This window comes from Coturnix japonica, chromosome 1 (assembly GCF_054131305.1).
Source record: "Coturnix japonica strain WE chromosome 1, WE-NBRP24, whole genome shotgun sequence".
NCBI lineage: Eukaryota > Metazoa > Chordata > Aves > Galliformes > Phasianidae > Coturnix > Coturnix japonica.
The window spans coordinates 60,534,370-60,550,560 of record NC_140663.1 but is presented as its reverse complement, the minus strand read 5'-3'; the positions used below and the strand labels follow the sequence as shown (position 1 = coordinate 60,550,560).

The 16,191-nt window shown below is 41.3% G+C and overlaps 1 long non-coding RNA gene across 1 annotated transcript; it reads right to left on the bottom strand.

The window, feature by feature from the left end:
- Nucleotides 1–3,877: 3,877 nt before the first annotated feature.
- LOC107316786 (uncharacterized) lies at nt 3,878–9,948 on the bottom strand. The gene is made up of 4 exons (XR_001556584.3): nt 9,888–9,948; nt 6,421–6,513; nt 4,176–4,294; nt 3,878–3,925 (listed from the first exon to the last, which is right to left on the bottom strand). It is a non-coding gene; the product is annotated as an uncharacterized LOC107316786 (long non-coding RNA).
- Nucleotides 9,949–16,191: the final 6,243 nt, after the last annotated feature.

Sequence of the window (16,191 nt, the reverse complement as noted above, 5' to 3'; positions counted from 1 at the left end):
TGGGGGTGGAGAAGGGAAGGGTTAAACCCAATTTCATTCAAATTAACACCCTGAAGAAGATTGTTCACATGTTTTCTGGACTTCAGCAAGACAAAACCCCATGACGAATCACACTGAGATCTCATGTTCCTTTCCCAAATGAGGGGACTGAGCTCCAATAAAAATCTTTTCCTAACTACAACTCTCAACAACAATTAAATCAATACTTCAATCTATACAAATTATGGCTACTTTAGAAAGCCTTATGCTTTTGCCAGGATTGCATGAAGTTCGTATTGTATCAATTTTTCCAGAGGCAATGCTCTGAAGAAGCAAGGAAATCCATTCTGGAAAACTAATAGGCTTTCTTGCCATAAATCAAGGTGCATGCAATAAGTGATCTGTGATGAACATGTGGTGTTTTCAGTAGAAAATGGGCCTAAGTGATCTGGGATACTCTGATACCATATTTGCTGACAGAATTATGCACCAACACCTTTGCCAATACAAGTTATTTTACCACACACTGCTGTGCTCTAACCTAGTGCAGTCCTTCACCGGCAATAGAGTATTCATCATATCTCAAAACTAACTTCTGTTTCATTGGCTTGAAAGGTACTTCCCTTCAACTCATTACTGGATTGTTGGGTAACTGATATTTACCCTGATTCAATTATACATGTATTAAAACACTACATTTTGAACTGAAAAATAAGAAAGATGGCTAATTATTTTAGAGTTTAAAACATCTTAAAGAAATGTGAACTGTGTTAAGCTACCCATGGACTCACATACTAAGACACAGTCAGAAGACTCAAATTTAACCTTTGAGAGTGCCAGGACAAATCCTACCTTCATCTTTTTGAGTTCGCTCTTCTCAATACAGAAAGATCCCTTTTGCTAGCACAAAAACTTATCAAGAGTTTAATCAAGCTTCCTACAAGTCTCATTTATTTTGCCTTAGACTTTACTTGAGTCAGCATCCCTGAAGCATTCCTCCACACACTCTGAGGAGTCCTCTTTGCAGTTGTTTGCCAGTGCTCATGTTTCAGTGTTAACAAATGCTCACCAGGAAGCTGCTCCCTGTGGGTATAACCCTGAACTCATTAACCCCACCTATGCAGGATCAAGACTCATCCATCTCAGTGCTTGCTTCCTCACCTTGTTGTGATGCCCTGGGGAAGAGGGATTTGTAAACCCAGTCATCAAGAACAGGATTCCCTATGTGCTCTTCTCTGAGGAGAAGGTGACAACAGGAGAGTTGCCATTCTCCTAGCACAAACCCTCAGCCAGAGGGGATGTTTCTGCTAATACTGCAGTGTTTAATATGGAAGAATTTTTAAATGCCTATTTGAGATTATTGAAAGAGAGGTTTTAATGTCCTTCTGCATGAAATTGCTTCTGCATCTGTCCTTCATAGGCATCGCACAGCCTGGCAGAGAACTTTGTCTACAGCAGCACAAAAGGTGCTTAGAAGAGCTGCATCCAGACCACAGACCCACTGTCACAGGCCTCAGCAGGAAAAACAAAGAGATGTGGCCAATCTGATGTATTTTCACTAAAGTGAAGCTGGAAAGGAAGGATAGATCACACAGTGCACTGTGGGCAGCATGGAGGCAGCTCTAGCACAGGTGAGAAGCCCTCTTTCCTACATCGGGCTGCCAGTGCAGGTCTGGGTTCTGTGACAGGTGATAAGATCAGCTCACAGAGGTGAGGCATACATCAGAAGAAAGTAAGCAAGGCAATGACCTTTTGCACCAAGCACTGGCCAGCTCCTCTGCCAACTACAGCTCAGCCTACAAAAGAAATCTGTGGTAGAACAGAAGATTCTCTTGAAGAGAATGAGCAAAGACATATACTGAGCATATGCATTTGCAAATACTATTGACATCACAGTTCCTTTAATGTTCATTCCTTTAGCTGAATGGCACTGCACAGAAATCTAGTGAAAATTACTACTTTTCTTTGATCTTTCTCCAGTGGCCTCTGCAACAGCCTTCAGTATTTGATTAGCAAATCAATCTTATCAAAGGACTCTGCACTGCCCAAGCAGAGCAGCCCAGAAATCTGCCTTTCATTGCTTCTGATTGCTTTAGAAGCTCAGGAAGGGTGTGTGTGTGTCTCAGCAGCATCCTGGAGGGAGCTCCGCTTGTTTTTCTTCACTCTGCTCTACCCTACATGGAACATTTAAGTATTTTATAAGTTAAGCCAAGCACAGTATCAAAGGTCACATTTCCTGACTGTACAATCAAGGCTAATAATGGTAGACCTAATGGGCATCTGGGTACAGCTGCTAACAAACCACAAGTGCAAGCTACAAGAGCAATTGCAAGATGCTACTGCAGGACTACTCCTGGAAACAGATATATTTTAAAAACTTAGATTTAACAAGCTGCATATTTAGACCCAGGATGTCACTTAATATATATATCTTGCATCAAAAAAGTTTAAGAAATTTTTCAAGGGTGAGTTATTTCTTTATTAACAAATACAGGTGCGGTAAGTTTGAGAAGATTCCAGCAATCCTTCCACCTTTCACAGGATTAAATTGCTCTAGTTTTCCAGGTGTGTCTTGGTCTAAAACAGATATGTTTAAAGATTAACTTCTTTGTTTCTTCTTTACAGAAATCCAATATGTGCAGCATAGCAATACTCATCTGGGATTCAATACCCTGAGCATGACTTTACTGGTAGCAAAGAGAGAAAGCTTCGGTCTGATAGGATCAAAAACTCTCAGCTGCATTATTAGTTCCAAAGAGACAAACAGCATTTCATTTGTTCCACAGGTATCAATGTAATTTCAGGATGTCTTTGATCTTGCCCAGACCAAGATAAAAGGTATCTTTTAAATTATACTTAATATTTTAGCCCACTTTTAAGGAAAACAAAACAAAACCGTATTTCTTGCACAGTCTGACTCTAAGAATCAAAACTAGGTGCCCAAGCCAGGACAACATCCTTCATTATCTCTGCTGGAATCTATCCTCACTGGACTGGGAAGACAGGAAATAAATGCCTCCTCACTTAACTTGAGGCCTCCCATACAAGTCATTTAAGCACCCCGTGCAGTCAAAAGGGAAGCTCATCCAGAGAGTGATTCCTCTTATATTATGAAAAGTATCCTTCAAGTGATTTGTCTCATCTATCCTTAGTACTGTTAATGAGAGTACAGAGACTTCCCTAAGGATTTAAAATTCAGGAAGATGAACAATGGCCCCAGAGCATTTTGGCATATAGAAAATTATTGGGGATAGGAAATATGGTTTAAATCCCCCTCTTTAAGAATAAGGTAATTTTATTTTAAAATGCTGTATGCCAGGTGAATGATGCAGATGTCTTAGGAAAAAAGGAAGAATTGCACCACTTCCTCCTCATCTCTCCATTTTTATCTGTATTCCTTTTCCCAGATGACATTTCATCCTTATTAACCATTCTATTCATAAAGGAATTAATTCTGAGAACATACAATCCATGCAGTAACCTGACTGAAAGCAGTCTCTTGTTTTGGGAAGGGAGGAGGAAAGTGAACTGCTGTCCCTCAATGCAACATAACCAGACTTGATACATTTTGCAGCTCATGTTTATGTCAAGAGGTAATAAAAGCTATTAGCACCCATAAGCACTGACTGAGAATTCAGCCACAGTGTTTGCATAGGCTTACATGGCGCCAAACAAATGTATTATATTATTACCGTGTGAAATCTACCAGAACGCAATTTATTGAAACAGCAGTCATAAAGAGCAAAAGATATCTTACTGCCTACAGCAAAAGCCTTTCCCCTCCTCCAGCCATGAAAAGATCAAGTGCCTCCACTGTTTTAAATAACTGCACAATAATATCCCTTTAGAGGATGAAAACATATCAGGCTTCAGCTTCTTTTAGAAGGGAAAAAACTTACCTTGCTGTAGTTTTCAAACTTCCTTCTGAATTCTTCTAGGTATATCTCTACAAGACAGTTATAGCAATGTTGCATTTAGAAACTTTCCAAAAATACATGTGACTGAACACCAGGCTCTTTCCATAATGCGTTCTAGTAAATAGTGTTATGTTAGTCACACAATGAATTATGCTGTGATGCATGCAGAGGAAAACATGCCCATACAAAACCTCAACTTTATAAAACCAAACAGTGGTTTTAACTGCTTCCAAGCCACAGACTTTCAAACAGCCTCTATTACTGTTATATAGATCTCACCATTTTCTGCAGTGCCATAAACGCAGCCATAGATGGGCAACTTGCTGATTCAGGCACTGGTTCTCCTGTTGTACCTGTTCCAGCATGACTCGGTCAGCATGTAATCTCATTTGCAGCTTCTGAAATAGCAATAAATAACAAATGTACATACATGAGGGACTTGTCAAGCAACATATACTGTATAACTATCAAAGTGGATATAAAACACCAACACTGATGATGTGAATCACCAGATCTCAGCTGGCAAATGCCAAACACATAGCATAGCGCAAGAGAAGTAGCAGCTCCAAATCTCTGCTAGTAGTGACTGAGAGAGACAAAACACTGATTAAAAACAAGACTGGAAAACATTTAGGGAGTAATCCATGTGCGTGTGCATTTGTTTGGATTCAACTTAAGACCAGAAACACTTTCTTCTAACAACTTGATTTTCCTAATCTATCTAGATACACAGCATTAGTACTATGTTTTCCTTACAATGCAGAAAGCTTTCAACTAATTTATTTTGATTTCATTTCTTCTTTCACTGTTTTCCCATCAAGACAGGGTTTGAGCAGATTAATGAGCTGTACCACTAGGAAAGCAACAGCAAGTGTTAATTATGATGGCCTTCATTATCTCCTCTGTAAACAAAACAAAACAAACAAAAACCCAGAAAACTACATCTGCAAGTCTCAAGGATTTATTCTAGTTTAAGGGCAACATCAAAAAAAATTATGGCCTTCCAATATTTAAAGGGAGATTATAAACGGGAGATAAATCAACTTTTTACATGGGTAAATAGTAAGATAAGACAAAGGGGACTGGTTTTAAAGTAAATAAGGGGAGATTCAGATTGGATGTCGGGCGATTTTTCACAGAGAGAGTGGTGAAGTGCTGGAACAGGTTGCCCAGAGAGGCTGTGGATGCCCCATCCCTGGAGGAGCTCAAGGCCAGGCTGGATGTGGCTCTGGTCAACCTGCGAAACATAGACAGGAGTTGGCAACCATACCCATGACTGAGGAGTTGGAACTAGGTGATCTTTAAGAACCCTTCCAACCAAAGCCATTATTTGATTCTATTCTACTGGCTTATTTTGAGACAACATAGCTTGTCCCAGTGTTTATTCTAAATGGACACTTCCAAAAAACAGTGGGGTAAGTGTTAGCATTGCTTGGAAACACAAAAATGCTGTTTTGTCTTTGTATGAAAAAACTTGACCTCAAAAACCAAAACATCAATTAACAAAACCAGGTGGCACTAAACCTCAGGTAGGGAATTCTACAGGTTTAATAGTGCGCAGATCTTAAGTTTCGGACCACCAAAATTGCCATTGTGAACTTTAAATCTGGGCTTTTCTCCAGCCTTCAGGAGAAACACTGGGAAAAAAAAAAAAAAAAAAAAAAAAAAAGAAGATGCACCATCACTGAGCTACAGCTACAGCTGGAGTCAGAATGCCTCTTGTATGTTTGAGGAACGGCAGCTCAACTGCTCCAGAAAGATTCAGAATCAAATAATGTCTAGCTTCACCCTATTGCTTTTCTGAGTATGGATAATACCGGGCCCAATTCTACTACAAATGCTTTGTTCCACTCTACCCGGAAGGAAAGAGAGGGTGGTAAAAAGAAGTGTGCAAAGGGGACAAGCATAGTACTGTATCTCAAGATGTGATGCAGTAACCTGCTTCCAAAGACCCACGAGGCAGAGAAAGCAGAACAATCAGCTTTGAAGGTGCTCTTTGATATGTTATGAGCCATGCATGCTCCTGGTTATCCCCAGATATGGTAACAAGAGATGTATGGTAACATGTTGATGCCATGTTTTGAACTCTCTATCCTAACTTCCCATTCAGTGTATAGGAAAGAAATTGCTAAAATTAGAGCCAGCGCTTTCAGAACAAAAAAGACCTAGTTTTTTTTACAACACTGAAAACACCCAGTACAAAGGAGTTGTTGGTCCAGTATGATCTATTTTTATATTAAAGCAATGTATGAACCTTACAATGAATATTCTAAGGAATTTAGCATCAAGTTGGAACAGAATTTGGTCAGTCCTCCAAAGTGTGCACACAAGAAAATACCAAACAAGGCTGACTTCAAATCAAGCACAGCACACACTATTGGGAGTGTAAGTGGCCTGGGGAGGACAGCAGCAAGCAGACAGCCTGACTCAAAGCACCCACTCCCACTCAGCCTCCCAGTTCAAGCCACTCCTGGTTCCATATGCCAGCACCAACTAGTGACAGCTATCAACTATGAGACTGTACCTTGGTTTAGCAGTTTGAACAGCAGGAATACACTCTTAATTCTTCCAGAGAGGCTGGCCACAGCAGCTACGGTGTTTGCACACCACATTCATCCTGTAATTTAAAAATATGGCAAAAACGAAAGGTACAATTATTCTTCAGTATCACATCCAGTGAAGTACAGCAAAGCTCAAAGCTAAGGAACAAAAGAAAGCATCTACTGACTTTTTTCTCCATTTTCTCCAAAAATAAAGCATTGCTTATCCTCAGATTTTAATTTACTGAAGTCTTTCTGCAGTCATGCATCCAGGTCAAAATTTAAGATCCTTTCTGTCTGAAAGAAGTCATTTACTGAACTTTATGAATAGCAGAATGCTGTTACTGACTGATTCTAGGCACTAACAAACAATGTTCCCAGAGATAGCCACCAGAATTTATTGTGGTATTTTTTGTAGTCTGGGGCAAAAAATGCTGATTTATAAGCATGGGGCTGTTATACGGTGCTGCTTAAAAAAGTGCCTCCCCCTTTCCAGTGGGAGGATCATTTACAACACAAAAGATGCACAGTGCCACTGATGTTAAGGCTCCAGACTTAACATTAATTGTCTCAGCCGTGCCATAACCTGTTACATATTACCTTTGGTTGCTTTGCATGATGTAAACTCATTGCATATGAGACATGTTACTCACATTAATTTACACCTAACAGAGGAAATGTTACAATGGATGAAAATAACCTAGAACACCTGTGTTCTGTTTCTGTATATTACTGACGGGGCTCAACTCTGCAAGTCAAATTTAAACCTGCTCAAGGGAATTGCACTCAGACTTACTCTAGTCATTATGAAAATTAATAATGTATGCATATACACACATGCTTTGAGAATTGGAAGATAGTGAAAAATTTGTTAAACTAAATTGCATTAAAACCTGAGGCGATAGTTCACTTTTAATGGCTGGTTATCATAAACTTTAAATAAAAGCTTATAGATGTAACAGGAAAAAAAATCTCAGTTCTTTAATTCAGCCACGGAACATTCAACAGAAGACAAATTCAAAAGACATGAGTGATACATAAGGAAGGTTTTTTATTATAGAGTCTCACAGAAGTTCTGTTTCAGTCCCTATTAAAAGTCTGGATAACTGACAGGCCCAGAACAACACTGAAGGTAATGAAAATCCTGAGAAGCAGATAGCTGATGCTAGAGCTGTCAACTGGGCGCATCCCCGATTGCAGCCTAAAAAAGCAAATGGCATGAGAATCAAAGTTACCTGGTAACTTTACCAGGAATAAGATGTACCAACTCTAGTAGATACTCTCCAGTGATTACTTGATCTACTAAAAAGCCATTTTGTATTTTGAACGTGCTAAAGAAGAGCTTTAATATGCTGGTGAATCAGACCGAGAAGTTATTTAGCTGCAGAGTATTGAAAAGCACATGTAAGCTATCTTTTCCCAGGGCAACACTTTCAGATTCTCCATTTTCCACACACACAGAGGGATGTTTTCAATGCTCTCTTGGTGGTTACTACATGAAAAGCTCCTGAGCACTGTCAGACAGTATTTGAAACAAGCATAAGAGAAGCAGAGGCAACCCTAACCAACTGGCATTCTGTGTATCAGTAAAATCTGTGGTTAAGCTACTAGCTACAGTGAGAAACATACTGCTATGGTTCAATCCAGTCCCATCACAGCATGAGAACTAGGTGAGGGATGGCAGAGCTGCTGACCCAGCCTTGGATTAGAGGCTTCACGGCCATTTCTACATCTACTTGTTCTTAAAGTTAAGTCAATCTCACACTGATATCATGTTGATAACACCAGCTGGTTGTTACGTAAGCAACACAACAGCTCCACAGCTGGTGGGAATGCAGAGCATGAAATGCTTTGCAGAGTATACACCATGGAGGCGTTCCCCAACACAGTCTCCCCACAAAACAAATAATAATAATACTCAGATAACCAGCCCTTCAAATAACCTACCACGATTTTGGGATGGCTAACTTACTTGCACAGTCCCATGGCAATGCTTGGCACACAGCCTTTCAGATTCACAGACTGCCTCCTGTTAAGTCCATGTTTCACTGAGCATGGACAGAACATACTCACAAGCCAAAGAGTGTGATGTTGCCTTCCCCAGCCCCTTTCCCATCATTGTGGCTGGTCCCCTCCTCCAAGATAGGAAGTCAAACTCCATTCTGTGAGAAGAGGCAGCTATGAACTCCCTTTGTCTTTATCAGTGTATGTCAGCAAGGAGCTGACACCATGCAGTCCACCTGCACCACAGCAGAAAGGGACTCAGGGAGGAAGCAGCCATGTTATAAAAGCCTCCACAGCACCTCCAGAAGTAAAATTTGGCCTGAGGCTTTTGAGTCCTCAACAAGACCTAAATCAGGGAAAAAAACTATTTGACTTACAATGCCCAGAGAGAATCAATGGAGTCAGCAGTTAGGGGAAAAATATCTCTGCTGGTACATAGAGCAATTTAATTCTGAAAGTCAATAAACACAGCACCCTGGCATGACATTTTCTGAAGAGCTTCTCTTTGGGGAAGAGGGGAAGTTACTCAAGCTCTGAAGAAGGGGCCAGGCATAGAGAAAGAGCAGACACCAGTAGCTACCCAGCCTGTCTCTCACATGCTCCTCATTAGGAGCACAGCTCTTAGCAGCTGAGATTGCTGTGCTGCATCTTTATTCTACTGGCATCAGTCATGTTGACAGCATCTCAGTTATGCTATGGGAATTACTATCGCTCTGCTATTTGCCTAATGGTTACTTTATATACTTTACATTAGATCTGGTTTTATATAAAACTGCATTTGGGCTTTAAATCCAGAACTGGCACAGAAACACTCAGTTCAGGTATGGAAACAAAGCAGATCACTTACAGAGTAGACGTTAAGGCAGGTGAACAGGGACAAAAACAGCAACTCTCCCTGAAACTGGTCAATAAAGTAGTTGTATAAAAACAACAACACATGATTTCTCATGTACACACAAGCAACCACCCAACTGTAGGAGATCCACAACTAAATATACAGCTCTGCTTACACAGTATTTTTGGCCCTTCCAGTGTAAAGAAAATATTCCCTGTGAATACAGTCCATACAGAAACACACATGCTGTGTAAAGCCATAGTGGGCAGAGAGTGCTGAGCCATCCACAGTGAACAGGCAGAACATCCCACATGAGTCCTGGAAGTGGTTATAGCAGGCGAGAACGTGCTATGGTTGTGCACACACACTGGCATAGGTAATTTCTTTCCAAATGAAAAAGACACACAAGCACCTTCCCTCAGCCTCATTCCTGTTAGTACAAATGCAAGGCAAGAATTCTTCAGTTTGTGGAGCTGGCCGTCTGTTCATCCTTTATATATGCAATTTATTTCTTCACTGTTTGCACTCAAGGACTTCCCACCTACTCCAGTCTAAAATGGAGAATGAGAATACTCCTTGGATGTCACTGGGTGTCTACGCAGAGGGTCTTACCTGCAGCTTGAAAATGCTTGAATGTTTTAGGATTCCTGTAGGAATAGAAGCATCTCTCCTATAAACATAACCAGAAGTCACACATTTGTTCATTTCCAAAGAAGACGATCCAGAGTAAGAAAATCTTGACAAGCTGAGAAAGGATCAGTCTACCGGTGGTTATTGAACACACTGACCCAGATACAAACTCTGCCTCAGGAAGCCCTGAAGCAACAGCTTGCTATGAAGAAAGAAAGTATTCCAGGTAAAGGACAGCATGCTCTCTTGTTTTAGTCTTTACTAAGCAGCTGCTACTCAGCAACACCATGAGAAGGTTCTGACATGTCATTTCATCTGAATCATTAAGCATTTCTCTAGCGTCTGTGGAGAAGTTTATAGCCTATGTACTCTCCCTTTATCTCTCTCTCTCCATAGTGAGAAAACTTATAAAACACCATTTAACACAAAGAATTTATATTTCAGCAAGCAAGTACTTTTCCAATAAAAAGACCTCCTGTATGTGTGTTTACCTGTTCTGGCAGAGAACAAGAATTACATCCCATCTCACCTTAGCCACACCTGAAGCGGCAGTGGATGGTACTATAATGAATATTTTAAAGGTAAATTTAACTACAATAATCAGCAGGTAATACAAGAAACAGCTGCATTTTTAGATTCTTGTTACTAGCAGATAGAAATAAAGTAGAAAAGGAAAGTTTGTGAACTGCTACCTGCATTCAGCCTACAGCCATGAGCCTGGATAGCAGAATGAGAACATGACTTTGCTACTTTTTCTTGTTATTGCTTAGAGATAGTGGAAGCACAGCAAGAAGATTCAAAAGAAAACATGATTTATTTCCCTAATGTTCCTATGTTGATTCTAAGCACTAACAAGTAATTACTTAGCTCTATCTTTGCTTCAGAGAGAGAAAAAAAAAAAAGGGAAAAAAAAACCTCCCTTGTTACTCCTCAGTGGAGTGCTTCTCAATTATTTCTGCACTTCTTTCTTTCTTTACTGACCTCTGTTAAGTTATGTGGATGCAAAGAAAGAGTATTGTTGAATATAGAACAAACTGACTAGAGAAAATAGAACTGCTCAAGTGTTAAAGCCTTTTCATCTCACATTTAAGTCTTCTGTAAAATATTATGACAGTGGAAGTCAAATATCTGTTTAATTTCTTCTCTCCCTACTGCCATCCCACATATACTTTAGACTTATTCCAAAGCTCCAATTAGATATTTTTATTCTGAATTTCTGCCCTTTCTCACTATCTCCCATGGGCATCTGGCATTCTCATAGCTCCCATTTAGACAGCAGAAAGCCTCACTTACCCCTACAATATCAAAGAATAGTACAGGTCTTAACCCCAGCAACCACACCCAGTGAAAAAAGCTGCTCTTGTGCGTTTCCAAGCACTAACAAGGGATAAAGAAACTGATGTGCTTTGGGAACCACATCACCTATGGAAACAGCACTGTACTGGAACACTATTAGGATGGAAAACAAAGACAGTCCAGCTGGGAAAGCATTTGGGAAAAAGCCCAGATTACTGCTGCTGGACTCAAGTGTACTTCATACTCCTAAAGGAAGAGAGCCACAGGGCTGTTTAAACAATTAAAGGATGAATTTACACCATAATTTGTTTCATATTTGATTGTTCTCTCATTCCCTTATCACTTGTCTAGCTCAAATGCTTTCCTTATTTCAGACACCTAGTTGAAACACTTCACATACACCTCTCCCACCAACACTTTCCTGGGACTGCCGTCCCAAGAACAGAGCATCTTTTGAGGAGGCTCAGGGGACACCTTATCACTTTCTACAACCACCTGAAGGGAGACTGCAGTGAGCTGGAGGTTGGCCTCTTCTCCCAGTGTAACTAGTGATTGGACTAGAGTGAATGGCCTCAAGTCGTACCAAGGGGAATTCAGGCCGGACATTAGGAAATACTACTCCAAAGTCAGGCACTGGAACAGGCTGCACAGGCAAATAGTAGTCACTGACCCTTGATGTGTTCAAGAAACGTTCAGACATTGTATTGAGGGACAAGGTTTAGTGGGAAATTCTGGTGATGGGTGGATGGTTGGACTGGATGATCTTGGAGATCTTTTCCAACCTTGTTGATTCTATGATTCTGTGATTTCAAGACCTAAGAGAGATGGCCCGGAGATAGACTCACAGCTATGAAAGCACAGAACTTGTAGTAGCAGGCCTTCTCTTTTCTATGCATGTCTCTTCAGAGAGCCGCAGAGAATTCAGAATCCTCTTACTTTTTGTTTCAGTGACTTGGTTCTTGGGCTGCAGGCCACTTTTCATCCCAAGGAACCTAGTTGTTTAGAGTACATCCACACTGAAGCACTGACACAGCTCAGCAGCAACTGCAAGGCCTTCTCACCAGTAGCTGCAACAGGGCTGGAAGTCACTTGATATACATCAGAGAAAGCCTCTACAGGTGGTACTAATTAGTGGTTTGCCAGTGGCCCCAGCAAGGCCAAGGATTAAACAGGAGTCAGCAGCAGTCTAGTCCTATGTGAGGCCACCCAGAGGTAGGTAGTGCAGGAGAAGCCTGTAGGTCTCTGGTACTCCTGCCTGGCTATACATTTAATGTATGTTTCCAGAGCTGTCAGCAGACCACCTTTCATCAGCTCTGAACTCACAGGTTTACTGCAGCAACTGGGAGCACGACATGAGAAGGTCACTGAGGGCTCCAACCAACAGCACTTCCAGTGTGGGCTGAAAATTGATCTGAAAATCCTTGTCTCAAGGAAAAGCAGCCTCGGGGCTGCACTAAGTTGCAATCACACCAGCAAACAGTGCAAGTGCGGTGGTGTGGTTCACTTTCTCCTGTCAGTCCTTTTACTCCTAGCTGGGGAAGGGAGATTTCCTTGGAGGTGAATTAAAATCTGCTAGCAGAAGGAAGTTCTCAAAGCAGGCCTCAGTGGCCATGTGGTATTTACTATCTGATCATAGATAGGTCTGCTTGCCAGCCTGTAGCTTTGAAACTACATTACAGTTGTGCCAGAAAATGCTGACTATGGTGAGGCAAAGCATTGCTTTGCTCCACTCTCCCTTCCATTTGAAGGAAGTGTTACTCAAGGGCTGCACCTACATGGCACCATCACAACACACAGTGTGCCACAGCACTCTATAGTGTAAACAGACCACCCAGCACATTCCTCCCCCCAGATAGTACAGACCTAAATCCAGAGCCTGGTTACCTTCACATTAAAAAAATATATTTACAAGGAAATGGAGTAACTTCGGCATACAGCATGTGGGCTCTCTGAAAGTAATGCCTCCTATTTATTTCCATGGAAACTACAACGGATACAAAGAGCACAATCACATGAATTGATAGAGCAAATTCTCAGCTACAAAACACTGTTTTTCAATACAGTCACTACCATCAGCTGTGCTTTTTTGCCAGTAATGAACAAGAGCTGCATGCTCATAAAAATCTGCACTAGCAGAGATGACCCACTGTGGCTGTTGCCACTGCTGAAGTGCACCATGCACCTCACTGTGCTCACAGCCACTGTTTGGTCTCCATAAGTGTTCATCAAGCATTGATGAATGTCAATGGGTGCCATTTTTTCCACATGGAGGTACTCAGTGACACCCCTTTGCTTCATGCACACTTCCATGTCAGATACCCCTTTGTCAGACTGCCCCTCTGCTGCCATCTGTCACACAGCAACAAAATGTAATGGAACACTGGCGGCAAGGCTGGACTTCTACTGCTATATCACCAACTTCCACCTCTGGCGCTGAGGGCCAATGTAATAAAATAGGAGGTATTACTTTCAGAGCAGCCTCATAACTGCAGACAGAAATAGAATCATTTCCCCTTTCAACCTGTATTATTGGTTTTCCAAATGTACTTTTTAGTGTCTTAATTATTCTTAACCACCCAAATAAGTGATTTATAGAAACATTAATAAGTAGCTATTAGAAAGTCTAGTGAGTCAGAAGTTGGTCTATCAGTAGCATCCTTAAAAAAATCTGTGTTACATAATCTTTTAATTTAAAGGTCTTTCAATTTAAATGCCTGCAATACTCCATATACATAATTACATTAACAAGTTCTTAGAAAGTTTCCACTTTTCTTAAGAGAGATGTAATCATTCAGTGATTTTCTTTCACTCAAACACACAAGTGTCCTGGGAAGCATTCTTATCTGCTTACACTACTTGATATGGTATATTATTTCCCACTTTATCTAGCTGCGTAATCTTTTCATGAACTACTAGTTTCTCATTGAGTCTGTTCCCAAAACCAAAAGCCTGTTCCTGCCTGTAGTTTTAAGTGAACAAGTATTGTTGGCCATTGCTCCTGGTCTTCTAGGTAAAGCAAGCCACCTGGGCTCAGCAGCCCTCACTGCCCCACCTAGCAGCAGCCTGGCCTCTGTCTGTGGTGGGTGAGACAGCATGCAAGCACTGAAGGCATAAGCTGACCCTCACTGGCCAACACCACTGATGCTAAGATCCCACACATTAAAGGTAGTTTGCAGCTCTCAGGCTAATTTAAACAACTGCAGTCAGTAATTGGTGCCTGTTCTCACTCCTTTTACTATGAGGGAAAAAACCGCTTGCAGACTTGTAGAAGAGCAGCCCGAAGCTTTAACGGCACAAAGCTGGCTGAATAAGTTTGCTTTCCCTTCTCTCGCCCCACAGATATGTATTATTCCAGCTGCTGACTCTCACCTTTATGCTCACTGCTCACTGCTTCCAAAACTGTGACAAATAACACACAGCTGAGGTCAAAGTAAGACCAAAACTTCTTAAATCTTTTACAGTATAGTATCACAAACTGTTGCACTGGAAGAAAAGTCCTGGAACAGGCTGCCCAGTGAGGTTGTGGATGCCCCGTCCTTGGAGGTGTTCAAGACCAGGTTGGACAGGGCCCTGGGCAACCTGATCTAGTAAATGTGTATGTTTGGTGGCCCTGCTAGGCAGGGGGGTTGGAACTACATGATCCTTGAGGTCCCTTCCAACCCGGGTAATTCTGTGATTCTGTGATTCTGTGATTCTGTGATTCTGTGAAAAGGTCAGTTACATGTCACATAACACCAAAAGACTACAGAAACCCACTGCAGATGGTGCTGTACTTGCATCCAGACCCTGGGACCCCTTTGAATCATTACACAGCCCAGAAGAGATTAAGACCCACTATCTGGGACACATGAGCTTAGGTCTAATAATGCTGCAAAGGCCACTCTGCTTCATAGAATCATAGAACCACCAAGGTTGGAAAAGACCTCCAAGACCATCCAGTCCAACTTTGCACCAATCACCAGTATTTCCCACTAAACCATGTCCCTCAGTACAACCTGCCATCCCTCTCCTTCACACACCTATTAAAGCACCCAAGGCCCTGACTATTTTGTTTGACCTCTATGTATCTGCATGAAGGATCACAACATATTAGTTATGCTACACGCCAAGATCAAGCCAAACAACATGCTGCAGTGCTCTGGGATGCTCAAAACAGAACAGCAACTGCTTGCTGGATGGCTGTGCATTCCCAAGACATAAGTACACATTAATTTCCCCTCATGCTCACTATTTTCTTCCCATTTAGGCACTGAACATTCATTTGACTATTTGCCATTTTTGCAGTTGCTCATGACACACATTCAGTAAACACATACTGTTCCTGTAGGAATATAAGAATTAACTGCTGTCCTGAAATTTGGTGAAACATCATTAGCTTGTAACTAAGCCCTCCTGCAGCATTAAACAGCTGACTGCTGCTGTGGGGGAGCTGCTGTCTACTTGGGAGACTAACTCACTCTACAGTGAGGTCAGTAGGAGAATTTCCATCTGTTAAATAGGCTTTGGAACAGGTAAGGGAGCTGTCATTTCCACATAGATTTCTCATAACCATCATAAAGACACCCATGTCATTAACTCTATTTGAGAGTTAATCTGCATCACGCCTGCTGAAATTCATAATTATAGGAGTATAAATCCAAAGGATTTTACAAAACGAATGGTCAACAGCCCTAATAGAGCTGCTGCTGCAACTTGAATGTATGAACAATGCCACTTAGAGAAAGGAGAATGGTACACAAAAGGATATTTTTATTCATTCCTCCCAAGCAAATGAGCAGACAAAGCTACAGGAGGCATGGAGAAGTCCATCTTTCTTGTATGAAAGAGAACAGTCAACAGAACCTCTTTCACTGCTGCAAGGAGACAACTGCACACCAGCAGACTTCACATGTTTGCTTTAAGTCTTTGGACTCCAATTCATTTTTATAATAGAGCATAACAAGCTTGGAACTTCTCTGCATACGGAAACAAATACTTTCTCCTGTTTGAA